Below are 15,494 nucleotides of genomic sequence, written 5' to 3'. Positions count from 1 at the left end.
GGAAGAGTCTCAAGCAAGTTAGAAAAGATTTCATAAATGTCAGGAAGAGTTTCAAAAATGTTATGAAGAATCTCAAATACATCAGGAAGAATCTCAAATAGGGAAGGAACGTTCTCAAATCTGTCAGGAATGATTACAAAAGGACAGGAAGAGTCTCAAATATGTCATGAATGGTCTCAAACAGTCAGGAAATGTCTCAAAGACAGCAAGAAGATTTTCAGATATATCAGAAAGAATAGCATGTGTGTCAGGAGCAGTCTCCAACATATGAGGAAGAGTCTCAAACAAGTCTGGAAATCTCAGACATCTCAGGAAGCATCTCCAACAAGCCAGGATGTGTCTCAGAGAGGAAGAGTCTCAAATACTTCACATACCTGTTAGGAAGGGAGGGTCCCAAGTACATGAAAAGGAGTCATGCATGTCAGAAAGGGTTTCAAATACATCAGGGGGCAGGGGACGCTCACTATCATCAGGAAGAGTCTCAAACATGACAAGATGTGTCTCGAACATGACAGGAAGTGTCAAGAGAGAGGAAGGAGCTGAAATGCATCCTGAATCCTCTCAAACCAGACTGGAAGGATCTCAAAGTAGTCGTGAAGAACATTACATTTGTCAGTGAGCGTCAATAAGTGTCTTGAATACTTCTGGAAGGGTCTTAAACATTTCACTAAGGGATTCTGAGTTGGGAAGCCTGTCGACCAAGTCATAAGGAAGAGTCTCACACACATTATGGAGGGTCTTAAACATGGGAGAAAGAGTCTTAAATAAGTACAGAAGGTTCTCAAATCCATTAGGAATGGTCTCAAAGAGACAAGAAGAATCTCAAAGATGTCAAAAACAGTCTCAAATTCAAGGAATGTCTCAAATACGTCATGAAGAGGAGTAAATATGTTAGGAGTGGTCTCAAACATGTCAGGAAAGGTCTCAAAGAGTCAGGAAGAGTTGTAAGCAAGTCAGAGAAGGCTTTAAATATTTCAGGATGTGTCAAAAATCAGGAAGGGTCTCATATAAGTCAGGGAGAGTCTCAACCTTGTCGGGAAGGGTCTCAAATTCATTAGGAGGGGCGTCAAATATGTCAGGAAGTGTCTCAAACAAGTCAGGAGGGGTCACAGGCAGAGAGGAAATGTCTCAAACACATCAAGAATCATCTTAAGTTAGAAACAGGTTCAAAGTAATCTCACACGTGGTGGGAAGTGTCTTCAAGTCAAAATGGGTCTCAAACAGACAGGAAACGTCTCAAATACTCTACGAATAGCTTCATACATGTCAGAAAGGGTCTCAAACAATTCAACAGAGTCATTTGCAGATCAGAAAGCATTTCAGATACATCAGGTAGGGCCTCAAAAATCATCAGGAGGAATATCAAAAACCTTTGGAAGAGTTTCAAACATGTCGGAAAAAAATCACAGGAAGAGTCTCAAATACCAGGAAGTGTCTCAAACACGATGGGAAGTGTTGCAGAGAGAGAGAGAGGAAGCATTTGAAATACGTTGCAAATCCTCTCGAACCTGTCTGGAAGGATCACAAAGCTGTCAAGAAGAGCTTTTGTTAGTAAGGGTCTCAAACAGAGAGAAGACTCTCAAATAAACCTGAAAGGGTCTCAAACATTTCAGAAAGAGACTCAAACAATTCGAGAAGCATCTCAAGCATGTCAGAAAAGGTCTCAAATATACCAGAGTCTCAAACAAGCCATGAAGGCTCCCAAACACGTCTAGAAGAGTCTTACATACATGAGAAATGTTCTCAGATATGGCAAGGAAGGTCTGGAACACATGAGAAGGCGTCTCAAACATGTCAGGAAGGGCTTTAAATATGTCAAGAAGTTTCTAGAACAGAGAGGAAGATTCTCAGATACATGCGGAAGCATCTTAAACAAGTCAGAAACATTCTAAAAGTAGTTAAGAAGAGTTATAGATAAGTCAGTAAGGGTCTCAAACAGAAAGGAAGTGTCTCAGATACAACTGAGAGGGTGAAGAATGTCAAGTATATCAGGAGGAATCTAATCATCAGGTAGAGTAGCAAGCATGTCAGGAAGTGTTGCAAACAGAGGGAAAGAGTCTCAAATAGTACATTAGGAATCTACTCAAGTCTGGAAGGTTCTCAAAGTAGTCAAGAAGAACTTGTAAAACAAGTCAGTAAACATCTCAAACTGAGAGAAAGAGAAAGAAACCCAAATACCTCCAGAAGGATCTCAAACATGTCAGGTAAAGTTTCAAATAAGTTGAGAAGGGTCTTAAGCAAGGTGTCTAATATGTCATGGAGAATCTTAAACAAGTCTTGAAGGCTCTCAAGTATGTCAGGAAATCTTAAATACATGAGAGTAGGTTCTCGAATATAGCAAGAAGTGTCTCAAATACTCCAGGAAGACTCTCAAACTTCTCAGGAAGTAGCCAGAACAGAGAAGAAGTGTCTCAGATACATCAGGAAGCGTCTCAAATAAGTCAGGAAGGTTCTCAAAATGGCAAGGACAAACTAGAAATAAGTCAGTAAGGTGTTTCAAAGAGCAGGAAGTGTCTCAAATACATCTCACATGTTTTGAACATGTCAGGAAAGGTCTCAACCAAGTTGAGAAGGGACTGAAGAACATCAGAAAAAGTCTCATATACATCTGGAAGAGTCTCAAAAAATTCATGAAGTCGTCTCAAACATGTCAGAAAGAGTGTTAAATAGGTAGGAAGCTTCTTAAATCCATCAGGAATACTCTCAAAGAGACAGAAGACTCAAATATGCCAGGTACGCTCTCTGTCAGGAAATATCTCAAATAAATTGGGAAAATTCACAAATATGTCAACAAGAGTAGTAGATATGGCAGGAACAATCTCAGACATGTTAGGAAGAGTCTCAAACAGGAAGACTTTCAAGCAAGTTAGAAAGGGCTTCAAATACATTAGAAAAATTCTCAAAAAATCAGGAAGCATCTCAAGTCAGGAAGTGTCTCAAATTCATCCGACAGTTTGCAATATGTCTTGAAGGGTCTCAAACCGTTGGGAAGAATCTCAAATATGTTAGTAGGTGCACCTGTGTTGAATGAAGATTAATATTAATAAATTAAAATAGGCCCTCCAAAATGTGCTAATTTACACTTTTAAGAGGTTGTGGACTAAATTATTTTTAGTCTTATAGTGAGTTATATAGTGTCCCCCCAAAATTCATATACACCTGGAACCTCAGGATGTGACCTTATTTGGAAATAGAGTCTTTGCAGATGTAATTAGTTAAGACGAGGCCATACTGGATTAGGATGGGCCCTGAATTCAATAATTGCTGTCCTTATAGGAAGGCCATGTGAAGACACATAGGGAAGTGAATGCCATATGAAGGCGGAGGCAGAGATTGGAGTGATATGTCCACAAGCCAAGGAATGCCAAGAAATACCAACAACCACCAGAAACTAGGAGAGAGGCATGGGACAGATTCTCCCTCAGAACCTCCAGAAGGAATCAATCCTGCTGATACCTTGATTTCAGACCTCTGGCCTGAACCGTGAGGGAATTACTTTCTGTTATTTTAAGACAAGCAGTTTGTGGGGGGGGGGGGTTGCCTTTTTTTTTTTTTTTACAGCGGCCCTAGGAAACTAAATACAGTAGAGATATCAAATACATCAGGACAAGTCTCAAGGTTGTTAGGATGTGTCTCAGACAAGACAGGAAGTGTTGCCAAGAAAGAGGAAAAGTCTGAAACACATCAGTTCTCTCAAATTGGACCACAAGTATTCAAAGTAGTGAGGAAGAGCTTTAATCTTGTCAGAAAGGGTCTCAGACAAAAAGGAAGGGTCTCAAGCACATCCAGAAGGGCTCAAAGATTTCAATAAGGGTCTCAATAGGAGAAGTGTCTCAAGCATGTCAGAGAAGTTCTCAAACATGTCATGAAGAATCTTAAGCAAGTCATGGTGACTCTCAAACTTTTCAGGAGAAGTCTTAAATACACAAGGAAGGTTCTTTTTTTATTTATAAATTTATTTATTTTTGGCTGTGTTGGATCTTTGCTGTGGCGAGCGGGGGCTACTCTTCGTTGTGTGTGGGCTTCTTATTGTAGTGGCTTCTCGTTGTGAAGCACGGGCTCTAGGCATGCGGGCTTCAGTAGTTGTGGCATGCAGGCTCAGTAGTTGTGGCACATGGGTTTAGTTGCTCCATGGCATGTGGGATCTTCCCGGACCAGGGCTCGAACCTATGTCCCCTGCATTGGCAGGTGGATTCTTAACCACTGCGCCACCAGGGGAGCCCAAGGAAGGTTCTTAAATACAGCATGAAGGGTCTCAAACGCGTATGGAGGAGTCTTAAACTTGTCAGGAAGTATTTGAAGCAGAGAGGAAGAGTCTGAAGTACATGACAGAATATCTCAAACCAGTCAAGAAGTTTCTCAATGTAGTTAAGGAGAGTTATTAATAATCCAGTAAAGGTTGCAAACAGAAAAGAAGTGTGTCAGATACAAGCAAGTGTCACCGTGTTAAGAACGGTCTCAAAAGTCAAGAAGGGCCTCAGATACATCAGGAAGAATCCCAGCCACATCAGGAGGAGTAAGAAACATATTAAGAAGGGACTCAAGCATGTCAGGAAGTGTCACAAACAGAAAAAAAGTCTCAAATACATCAGGAATCTTCTCAAACAATTCTGGAAGCATCTCAAAGTCATCGGGAAGAGGTTTAAAGACATCAGTGAGGGTTTTCACAGAGATAAAGGGTCTCAAAAACAACAATAAGGGTCTCAAACATGTCTGTACATTTCTCAAGCAAGTAATGAAGTGCCTCAGACATTTCAGCAAGAGTTTTAAGTAGGTCAGAAAGGTTCTTAAGTGTGTCAGGACTGGTCTCAAACAGAGAGAAGAGTCTCAAATACACCAGGAAGCTCTGACACAACTCAGTAAGGGTCTTGAATATATTAGGAAGTATCTTACCCTGAGAAGAAGAATCTCATATATAAGGAGAATCTCTAACACCTCAGGAAGAGTCTCCAGCAGGTGGGGAGGGGTCTCACACATGACAGGTAACATCTTAAGCTAGTCACAAAGGATCACACTGTCTGGAAAAGTCTTAAATATGTAAGGAATTATCTCAGGAAACATCTCAAATATATCAGAAGGGTCTCAATCTGTCAGAAATGCTGTCGAACGAATCAAGAGAGGTCTCATCCGGTCAAGAAGGCTCATGTAGTAAGGTAGAGTCTCAAACTTGTGAGAGAGTGTCTTTTTTAAAATAACACTTTAAAATTTATTTGTTTATTTTTGGCTGTGGTGGGTCTCAGTTGTGGCACATGGGCTCTTCGTTGCAGTGCGTAGGCTTCTCTCTAGTTGTGGCACGTGGGCTCCAGAGCGTGTGGGCTCAAGAGCACATGGGCTCAGTAGTTGTGGCGTGCAGGCTTAGTTGCCCCGTGGCATGTGGGATCTTAGTTCCTGGACCAGGGATCGAACCCATGTCCCCTGCATTGGAAGGTGGATCCTTAACCACTGGACCAACAGGGAAGTCGCCGGGAGTGTCTTAAACAGACAAGAAGAGTCTATCTGAAGGTAGTTAGGAAGAGTTTTACATTTACCAGGAAGGGTCTCAGAGACAGGAAGAATCTCAAATACTTCAGGAATGGTCTCAAACGATTAAGAAAGGATTTAAAAATGGTCAGGAAGGGGAATTCCCTGGCAGTCCAGTGGTTAGGACTAGGTGGTTTCATTGCTGGGGCCCGGGTCCAATACCTGGCTGGGGAACTAAGATCCTACAAGCCACGAAGCGTGGCCAAAAAAAAAAAAAGACAAAAAAAACTTGTCAGGAAGGGTCTCAAATGAGTCAGGATGAATTTCAAGTATCTCAGGAAGGGTTTAAAATACATCAAGAAGTTTCTCAGTACTTTGAGAAGAGTCTCAAATATGTTAGGAAGGATTTTAGTTTTTTCATTATTGTTTTTTTTGGCCATGCCACACAGCTTGTGGGATCTTAGTTCCCTGACCAGGGATCAAACCCTGGCCCCTGGCAATGGAAGCTCGGAGTCCTAATCACTGGACCACCAGGGAATCCTCAGGAAGGATTGTAAATAAGGCTGGAAATGCCTCCAATATCTCAGCAAGGGTCTCCACCATACAAGAATGGTTCAAATACATCACTAAAGAGCTCAAACACTCAGGAAGATTTTAAAGCATGTTTCAAAGCCATTAGGAAGGGTCTCAAATACATCAGTCTCAAACAAGTCTTGACAGTGTTAAATAGACAGCATCTCAAACTGAGAGGGAGTCTCAAATGTATCAGGAAAAGTCTCACACAGGTTAGTAATAGTCTTAAATATGTCAGGAAAATTCTCATATACCTCAGCAAGGATCGCAACTAGTCAGGAAGGGTCTCAGACATGTCTGGGAGGCTTTCCAAGGGTCAGAAAGGCTGTGAGACAAGCGAAGAAGGGTGCCAAAGTCATCACTAAGAGTCTCCAACAGTCCAAAAGGGTCACAGAAATGTCAAGCAGGGCCTCATACTTGTAAGGGTGTTTCTCAAACAGGCAGGCAGGGTCTCAAATATGTTGGAAAGTTGTTTCCCCAAAAGTCAGTATCTGATTGTAATCAGGAAGAGTTTTAAGTACATTAGTAAGGATCTCAGAACCAGGAAGAGTCTCAGGTACTTCGGGAATGGTCTCAAACAGCTCAGCAAGAGTTTCAAACAAGTCAGAAAGGTTTTCAAATATATCAGAAAGAGTCTCAGAAAAATAGGGAAGGGTCTTAAACGGGTCAGAAATGGTCTCAGATTCCTCAGGTAGAGTTTAAAATACATACAAAATGGTCTCCAATAGACAGTCTCAAAAATGTCAAAAAGAATTTCAAACAAGTTAGGATGAGTCTCAGATATGTCGGGAAGGGTTTCAAATAAATCAAAGAGTCTTTCAAGACATGAGGAAAAGTCTCAAGTAGGTTAGGAAGTGTCTCACGTATGTCATAAAAGGTCTCAACCATGCAGGAATTGTTCACATACATCAGCAAGGATCTCAAGCATGACAGGAAGTGGCTCAAACAGTCAAGAAGAGTTTCAAACATGTTGGGAAGGGGCTCAAATATGTCAGGAAGTAGCTCAAAACAAGTCAGGAACAGTCTTAAAGTAGTCAGGAAGGGTCTCAAACACACCAGGAGAAGTTGGAAACATTTCAGGAATAGTCTTAAATACATCTGGAAGCGTCTCAAAAGGCAGAGTCTCAAATAGAAAAGTTCTCAAACCTCTTAGGAAGCATCTCATTAAGTCAGATAGGGTCTCAAACATGTCAGAAATGGTCTCAAATAAGTCAAGAAGGGTCTCAAATATGTCAGGAAGGATCTCATACTCAGTAGGCATTGACAGTAAGTCATGAAGAGTCTCAAATAGACAAGAAGAATCTAATACACATCAGAAAGAAACTAAAACAACTTAGGAATGGTGCCACGTAGTCATAAAGACTGTCAAAACAAGTCAGGAAGGGTCTCAAATACTTTAGGTACAATCTCAAACAAGTTATCTCTGACACCTCAAAAAGTGTCTCAAAAATGTCAAGAAGAGATTCAAACAGTCAGAAACGGTTTCAAGCAAGCCAGGAAGGGGTCAGATATATGCAAGGGTCTCAAATGTGTCATGAATGTTCTCAAACAAGCCAGGAAGAGTCTCAAACATGGCAGGAAGATCTCAGGAAGCGTTTTCATTACCTCAGGAAGGGTCTCAGTCAGGAAGAGTCTCAACAAGTCAAGAAGTGCCTCAGGGTTTCCCTGGTGGCGCAGTGGTTGAGAGTCCGCCTGCCGATGCAGGGGACACGGGTTCGTGCCCCGGTCTGGGAAGATCCCACATGCCGCGGAGCGGCTGGGCCCGTGAGCCATGGCTGCTGAGCCCGTGCGTCCGGAGCCTGTGCTCTGCAACGGGAGAGGCCACAGCAGTGACAGGCCCGCATACCACACACACACACAAAAAGTGTCTCAAATATTTTTGGAAAGGTCACAAATAGAAAGAGAGAGTTTCAAATAATCAACCTAGTTCTCTAAAACGTCAGGAAGTCTCCAACAAGTAGCGAAGGATCTGAAACATGTCTGGAAGAGGATGAAATACATGAGGAATTTTCTCAAATCAGTCAGGGGCTCAGACATCTTAGGAAGAGTCTCAAGCATGTCAAGAAGTTTCTCACATAGTGTCAAAGGCTGTCAAACAAGTCATGAAGGGTCACAAACACGTCAGTAGGGTCTGAAATATGTCAGATGGGGTCTCCAACACGGCAGGTATCATCTCAAACAAGTTAGGAAGCATCTAAAATTGTCCAGAAGAGTTTTAAATATGTGAGTCTAAAACAGAGAGGAAGAATCTCAACACATCAGGAATGGTCTTAAACACACCAGGAAAGTTCTCGAACAAGTCTGGAATAGTCTCAAATCAGCATGGGTCTCCAAGTTGTCAAAGATTTAGATATATTGGGAAGGATCTCAGACAGGCAGGAAGAGTCTTAAATATGTTGGGGGTTGTCTCCAATGTTATCAGGAAGCATGTCAGAGTCCTCAGGACTAGTCTCAAAAACATCAGGGTGGGTCTCAAGTCCATCAGGAGGTATCCCAATCAAATCAGGAACGATCTCAAATATGTCAGAAAGCTCTGACATGAAAAGATAGGTCTGAAACAAGTTAGGGATGGTCTCAAACATGTCGGGAAGAGTCTTGAACAAGTTAGGAAGGATGCCATACAAGTTAGGAAGGGTATCTAATTCATCAGACAGAGTCTGAAACAAGTCAGGAAGGGCTTGAATAAGTCAGAAAGGGTCTTAAAAAGTCAGAAATCTTCTCAAATATGTCAGCAAGGGTCTTAGCTTAGACAAGGACAGTTCATTTCTAAGGAAATGATTTCACCCACTTGTGTATCATCACGATGATTCTGAGCCTCTAGCTGTATGCTCTGATGTGCTCAGAACTTCAGATAGGGCCAGAAACATGTGGCCATTCCATCCTCTCCATCCCCTCCCTCCCATATTTGCTTTATGGCCAATTGATACAATGCCAGACTCTTCTGACATAACTTCCAGGTCATGGTCAAAGAGCCAGTATTTATTTCCTTCTCCATACATTTATATCACAGCTGTCAGCTGGGATCTTTTCAACAGCAAAACGACTCCAAGCTTAGAAGCACCTAAGGGTTTTTTTTTTTAAGGCCTTTCGGTTTGTTTGTTTGGTCATTTGTTTTTTGATAAGCTATGCTAAAATTAATAGCAGTTAACAATTCTGCACAAAGAAATTTAGTGAGCAAAACTGCCATCATTATTTTGCTTTATAGAAAGCCAGGAAGGGGTCTTGTATAGAAATTAAACGGTGGCATGCTTGTGATTAGCAGTTTACATCCTCTTCCAGTGGAAAATAAACACAGTGTTCAGCATGGCTGGATTCCCCGCTTCCTTGTTTATAGAGGTGACTGGGTGTCTTTATCAATCATTTGTTTACTGTAAGTGTTCCAATTAGAAGCAAAGCTCTTTAGGTAAAATTCACATTGCCCAAGCTTGCCCCTAACTTTGCATTTATTAGCTCTAGAATACACGAGAGTCAGCAATTGTTGGTCAAAGGATAAGAGAAGAAATATGTGGAAAGCTGTTATGCCTTGGAACTAAAGAATTAAGGAAAGAATACCTTGGAAGGGAATGCTAATATTTCCTCAAGTCTCCAGAATTATTGCCTGGGAGAACAGTATTGAATTACAATTTGTCAAATTAATAACCATAAAAATTAAAAATAGATGACCTAATTTGGTCTCATAAATTATTTTTGAGAACCACTGACTCATGCCAAGGTGTTTCTGCAGTGAAGACTTGGTCCTGCCCTGGTTTCTCCTCTCAGGGGTGAGGGGCTAGCGGCTGCCTAGCCCCTCTGATTCCCCAGGCCCTGGCTTAGTCTGCAGAGAAGCAAGAAAAGTATCAGCCAGTGTGGTCCAGTTACCTTCTAGAGACATATATGAGTACTTTTTTTGGTGTGATTCTTGGAATCTATATTTTTATCTATGGACCAAGTACTGAGGAAACAGGAACACTTGGTGGTAGATTAAAGAGGGCTACAAATTCTTTGCCCCTGTCCGCATTAAGAGGTAGAGTTTATTTCCTCTACCGTTGTGTCTGAACAGGGCTTGCCACTCGTTAACCAACAGAATGTGGCAGAAGTGACCCTGTGCCAGTTGCACGCCCTGAGAACTGGCAGCTTCCTCTTCGCTCTTGGGCACTTCCTCCACCATCAAGTGAGAAGCCCGAGTGACATGGAGAGGCCATGCGTAGATGCTGTGGACAACAGCCCTAGCTGAGCTCTCAGCCAACGGGTGACATCAACTGCCGGCCATCTGTGTGAGTCGTCTTGGTTGTTCCAGCCCAGTTCAACCACCAGATGACTGTAGTCCCAGCTGACAGCAGACAGAGTAGAAGAAGCTCCCAGCTGATCCAAGTGAACCCACAATAGATAACTGAAACAATTAAGCATTAGCTGCCCCTAATATCTATGGAGCACGGCCAGCCACTGTGCCAAGTGCTGAGTGCTTTGTATTCTCTATCTTATTTAATCCCCCCAAGCAACCCCAGGTGAGAGCTATTATTATGATGCCTGCTTGACCAGTGAAGAAATTGAGCTTTGAGCTTCAGAAATGTTAAGTATCTGACAAAGTTAGTGAATACTGGTGCTAGAACTCAAACTCAGGCTTGCAATAAACCATAATGGAAAAGAATACGAAAATGAATATGTACACACACACACACACACACACACACACACACCCCGAATCACTTTGCTGTATACCAGAAACACAACACAGCATTGTAAATCAACTATACTTCAATTAAAAAAATAAATAAATAAACCACAGACCCAATTTCAAAGCATGCCCCTCTGCCGTCCAAATGATCTGCTTTAGTCAGATTAGGCAAAAAGGAATTCCCATAAACTTTACTAGGCAAAAAACATACGGATTTATATGGAAAAAACATACTCAAGCCTCAACTCAAAGAACACTTAAAAAACCCCTTTTTACTCTGGAACATTTCCAAACATATATACTAGTAGGACAGTGTATGAACCACCATGTACCCATCACGTGGTTTCAACAATTACGAACAGATGACCAATCTTGTTTCCTCTACATTCCCAACTACGTTTTTCACCCCACCATGAGATTATCTTAAAGCAAGTCCCAGACATTATGTCTTCTCATCTGTAAATATTTAAGTATGTATCTCTAAAAGGTAAAAACTTTTTCCCCCAGGCATAACCCTTATCACAGCTAAAAAATATTGACAGTTTAAAAATATCATTTATATCCAGTCAGTGTTCAAAATCTTCCACATTATCTCATAGTTATTTGTTTTAATAGTTGGTTTCTTCAAATGAGGAACCAGACAGGGTCCCTCATTGCATGTGGTTAATGTATCTCAAGTCTTTTTGATAGGTGACTCCTTCCTCTTATATTCTTGCTATTTGTTTGCAGAAAAAAATGGACACATCTGCTCTGGCAAATTTCCCACAGTCAGTATTTGGCTGATTGTATCCATGTCTCCAGTGTCATTTAATATGTTCCTTTAAACCCTGTGTTTCCTATAAAGTGGCAGTTAGGTTTACAGGCTTGATCAAATTCAGGTTTGATTTTACTGGCAAGAATACTTCATAGTATCCAGTCTTATATTTAGGTCTTTAATCCATCAGCCTTTCACCTGATGGAAAACGTTGCCTTGATCCATTATTTCATTAGGGCTTACAAATTTGTGAGCTTCTAATTGTCATTCCTTCTGCCTTTATTAGTGGGAATTTTTCTGTAATAAAGAACTTTCTTTTCTCAACTGTTTGGATACCCTGAAGTACAGTTCATATAAGAGAGGCAGAATAAGTGCTTGATTCCTTACCTTTGTTCACCAGTATTGTCTAAAGATGACCAAAGAGCTTTTTAGAAAAATCATTACGAGCCTATGGATTTTTAGCATATGTCATGTATTTCAATTCATTACATTCATTTTTTTAATTCCTCACTTTTAACCGTTTCATTGAGATTCTAATTCACATACCATACAATTCACCCATTTAAAATGCACAATTCAATGGTTTTTAGTGTATTCACAGAGTTGTGCAATCATTACCATAATATAATTTTAGAACATTTTCATTCTGCCAAAAAGAAACCCTATACCCGTTAGCAGTTGCTCCCCAGCCTGCCTAAGGCTCCAACAACCCTACGCAACCACTGATCTACTTTCTGTTTCTATTGATTTGCCTATTCTCGACATTTCCTTTGAATGGAATTGCACCACATGTAGCCTTTGGCTTCTTTCCCTGAGTATAATATTTTCAAGGTTAATCCATGCTGTAGCATGTGTCAGTACATTTTAGCACCAAAATATATTCCATTGTATGGATGAACCATATTTGTTTACTCATCATCAGTTGATGGACCTTTGGGTTTGTAGAGGGTTGAATGGTGGCCTCCAAAAAGATATGGCCATCTCTTAACCCCTGAAACCTGTGAACATGACCTTATTTGGAAAAAGCTTCTTTGCACATGTAATTAAGTTAGGGATCTCAAGATGAGATCATCCCAGTGTGCCCTAAATCCAGTGACAAATATCCTTATAAGAGACACATAGAGGAGAGAGAGAGAGAGAAGGAGGAGACATGTAAAGATCAAGGCAGAGATTGGATTGATGGGGTCACAATAAGCCAAGGAACCACTGGAGACACCAAAAGCTGAAAGAGGCAAGGAAGGATTCTGCCCTAGAAACTTCAGAGGGAGCACAGCCCTACCAGCACTTTGATTTCAGACTTCTGGCTTCCAGAACTGTGAGGGAATAAATTTCTGTTGTTTTTAGCCGCCCTGCAGCCTTAGGAAACAAATACAAGGTTATTTTCACTTTTTGGCTATTATGAATAATGTTGCAATGAACATTCACATACAAGTTTTTGTGCAGACGTAAGTTTTCATTTCTCTTGGGTATATACCTAGGAGTGGAATTGCTGGATCATATGGTAACTGTATGTTTAACATTTTGAGCAACTACCAAATTGTTTTCCAAAGCAGCTGCACCATTTTACATTCCCACCAACAACATATAAGGGTCTCAATTTCTCCACATCGTCACCAACACTTATTATCATGTGTATTTTTGATTATAGCTAACCTGGGTGGAAAGTGGTATCTCATTGTGGTTTTGATTTGCATTTTTCTAATGACTAATGATATTGAGCATCTTTTCACGTTCTTCCCCCACCCCAGTTTTGAGGTATCTTTTCACATTTTTATTGGCGTGTACATCTTCTTTTGAGAAATGTCTACTCAGATCCTCTAGAGTTTGGACATTTCTGGCCACCACTGGCTTCAATATGGCTGCCCCCAGGGAAAGGCGAGGCTAATGTGAGAGTGCAGACCCTAACTCCCTCCTTGCATGGATAGTAGCGCAGCGTTCAAGAGATGGAAGGTGCAAGTGTCTGAGCAAAGTGGGCCTCAGCTGGAAAGGCAGTGTGGACGAGGATGTGGTAGAGCTTGTGCAGCCCTTGACTGGGCGAGAACAGTTTTTCACCGCCAGTTCCTGCGCTGGCTGCATCATCCTCCTAGACGGGGGTATAAATGGTTTTGAGGTTCAGAAACAAAACCGTTGCTGGCTACTGGTTACACACAAACTGTACGTGAAAGATGATGTGATTGTAGCCCTAAAGAAAGCGAATGGTGGTGCCATTTTGAAATTTGAACCACTTGTTCTTCATGTGCAGTGTGAACAGTTGCAGGATGCACAGATTCTGGAAAAATTTTGTGATTATACTTGAATTTATAGCATTCAGTGGCAATAGATTCTGCTTTCAGGAGCTCTGGCGTAATAGTGGGAAAGAGAGGAAAGACTGTGTTGGCTGTCCAGAGCACACATGGCTTAGAAGTTCCATTAAGCCATAAAGGAAAACTGATGGTGACAGAGGAATATATTGACTTCCTGTTAAAGATAAGCAAATCAAAAAATGGAGGAAAGCAAGAAGAGAATTGAAAGGTTTTCTGCCTATAACATGCTTTGTAAAAAGAAACTATTTCTACTACCTCTCATCCCAAAGAGAAAATCAAAGAGAAAAATAACTCATCATATACTCATAAGAAAAAAAGAAACCCAGAAAAAGCACATGGCAAATGTATTACTGAAGAAAGTGATAAATAACTTGAAAATGATGATCACGATGATCCAGGAATCAGGGTGTAACTGTCTTCCCTGAAGACTGCTGAGATTTGGTTCCAAAGTGTCTTGGTAGAATAATTTTTCTAATAGATTTTATAAAGTTGCTCTATATAAGAGTATTTTAGTCTGTTGAGTGTATCAGCCTGTCAGTAAAGCAAGATTTAATTTTTTTCTATATTTTAGAGAAACCCTTAGCTTTAAAAAATACCTGTGTATAATATTTGCTCTTAAATACCATCTTTTTTAGTCACATAGTCATTGAAAAAATAAAATTATGATTTTTAATGCCAAAAAAAAAGATCCTCTGCTCATTTTTAGGTTGGGTTGTCTTTTTATTATTGAGTTTTAAGAGTTTTTTTTTTTTTTTTAAACATATTCTGGGGCTTCCCTGGTGGCGCAGTGGTTGGGAATCCGCCTGCCGATGCGGGGGATGTGGGTTCGTGCCCCGGTCAGGGGGGATCCCGCGTGCCGCGGAGCGGCTGGGCCTGTGAGCCGTGGCCGCTGGGCTTGCGCGTCCGGAGCCTGTACTCCGCAACGGGAGAGGCCGCAGTGGCGAGGGGCCCGCGTGCCGCAAAAAAAACCCCAAACCCCCCCCCCAAAAACCAAAAAAACATATTCTCCATATAAGTCCCTTCTTAAGGATATATTTGCAAAATTTCCTTCTGGCCTTTGTCTTCTCACTTTCTTGAAGTATTGTCTGCAGCATAAAAGATTTTAGTTTTGGTATAGTTTAATTTCTCTCTTCTGTTGTTGCTGCTTGTGCTTTTGGTGTTGTATCTAAGAATCCATTGCCTAACCCTAGGTCATGAATATTTACTCCTATATTTTCTTCTAAGAGTTTTATAGATTAAACTCTTATATTTAGGTCTTTAATCCATTTTGAATTAATTTTTTGTGTATGTTGTGAGGTAAGTGTCCAACTTCATCCTTTTTTTTTTTTTTTTTGCGGTACACGGGCCTCTCACTGTTGTGGCCTCTCCCATTGCGGAGCACAGGCTCCGGACGCGCAGGCTCAGCGGCCATGGCTCATGGGCCCAGCCGCTCCGCGGCATGTGGGATCTTCCCGGACTGGGGCACGAACCCGTGTCCCCTGCATCGGCAGGCAGGCTCTCAACCACTGTGCCACCAGGGAAGCCCCCAACTTCATCCTTTTGCAAGTGGATATCTAGACGACCCAGCACCACTTCTTTTTTTAAAAATTTAAAAACATTTTATTGAAGTATAGTTGATTTACAGTATTTCAGGTGCACAGCAAAATGATTCAGATATACATATTCTTTTTCAGATTCTTTTCCATTATAGGTTATTATAAGATATTGAATGTAGTTCCCCGTTGTTTCCAGATATTGAGTATAGTTCCCT

General features: G+C 41.2%; 1 pseudogene; it reads left to right on the top strand.

The window, feature by feature from the left end:
- The first annotated feature begins 13,358 nt into the window (after positions 1–13,358).
- On the top strand, positions 13,359–14,098 carry LOC112409614 (tRNA wybutosine-synthesizing protein 3 homolog; annotated as a pseudogene).
- Positions 14,099–15,494: the final 1,396 nt, after the last annotated feature.

This window comes from Neophocaena asiaeorientalis, unplaced genomic scaffold (genome assembly GCF_003031525.2).
Source record: "Neophocaena asiaeorientalis asiaeorientalis breed wild unplaced genomic scaffold, Neophocaena_asiaeorientalis_V1.1 scaffold312, whole genome shotgun sequence".
NCBI classification, from domain to species: domain Eukaryota; kingdom Metazoa; phylum Chordata; class Mammalia; order Artiodactyla; family Phocoenidae; genus Neophocaena; species Neophocaena asiaeorientalis.
Note: the sequence above shows the minus strand (reverse complement) of the source record. Positions and strands in the feature narration are given on the sequence as shown.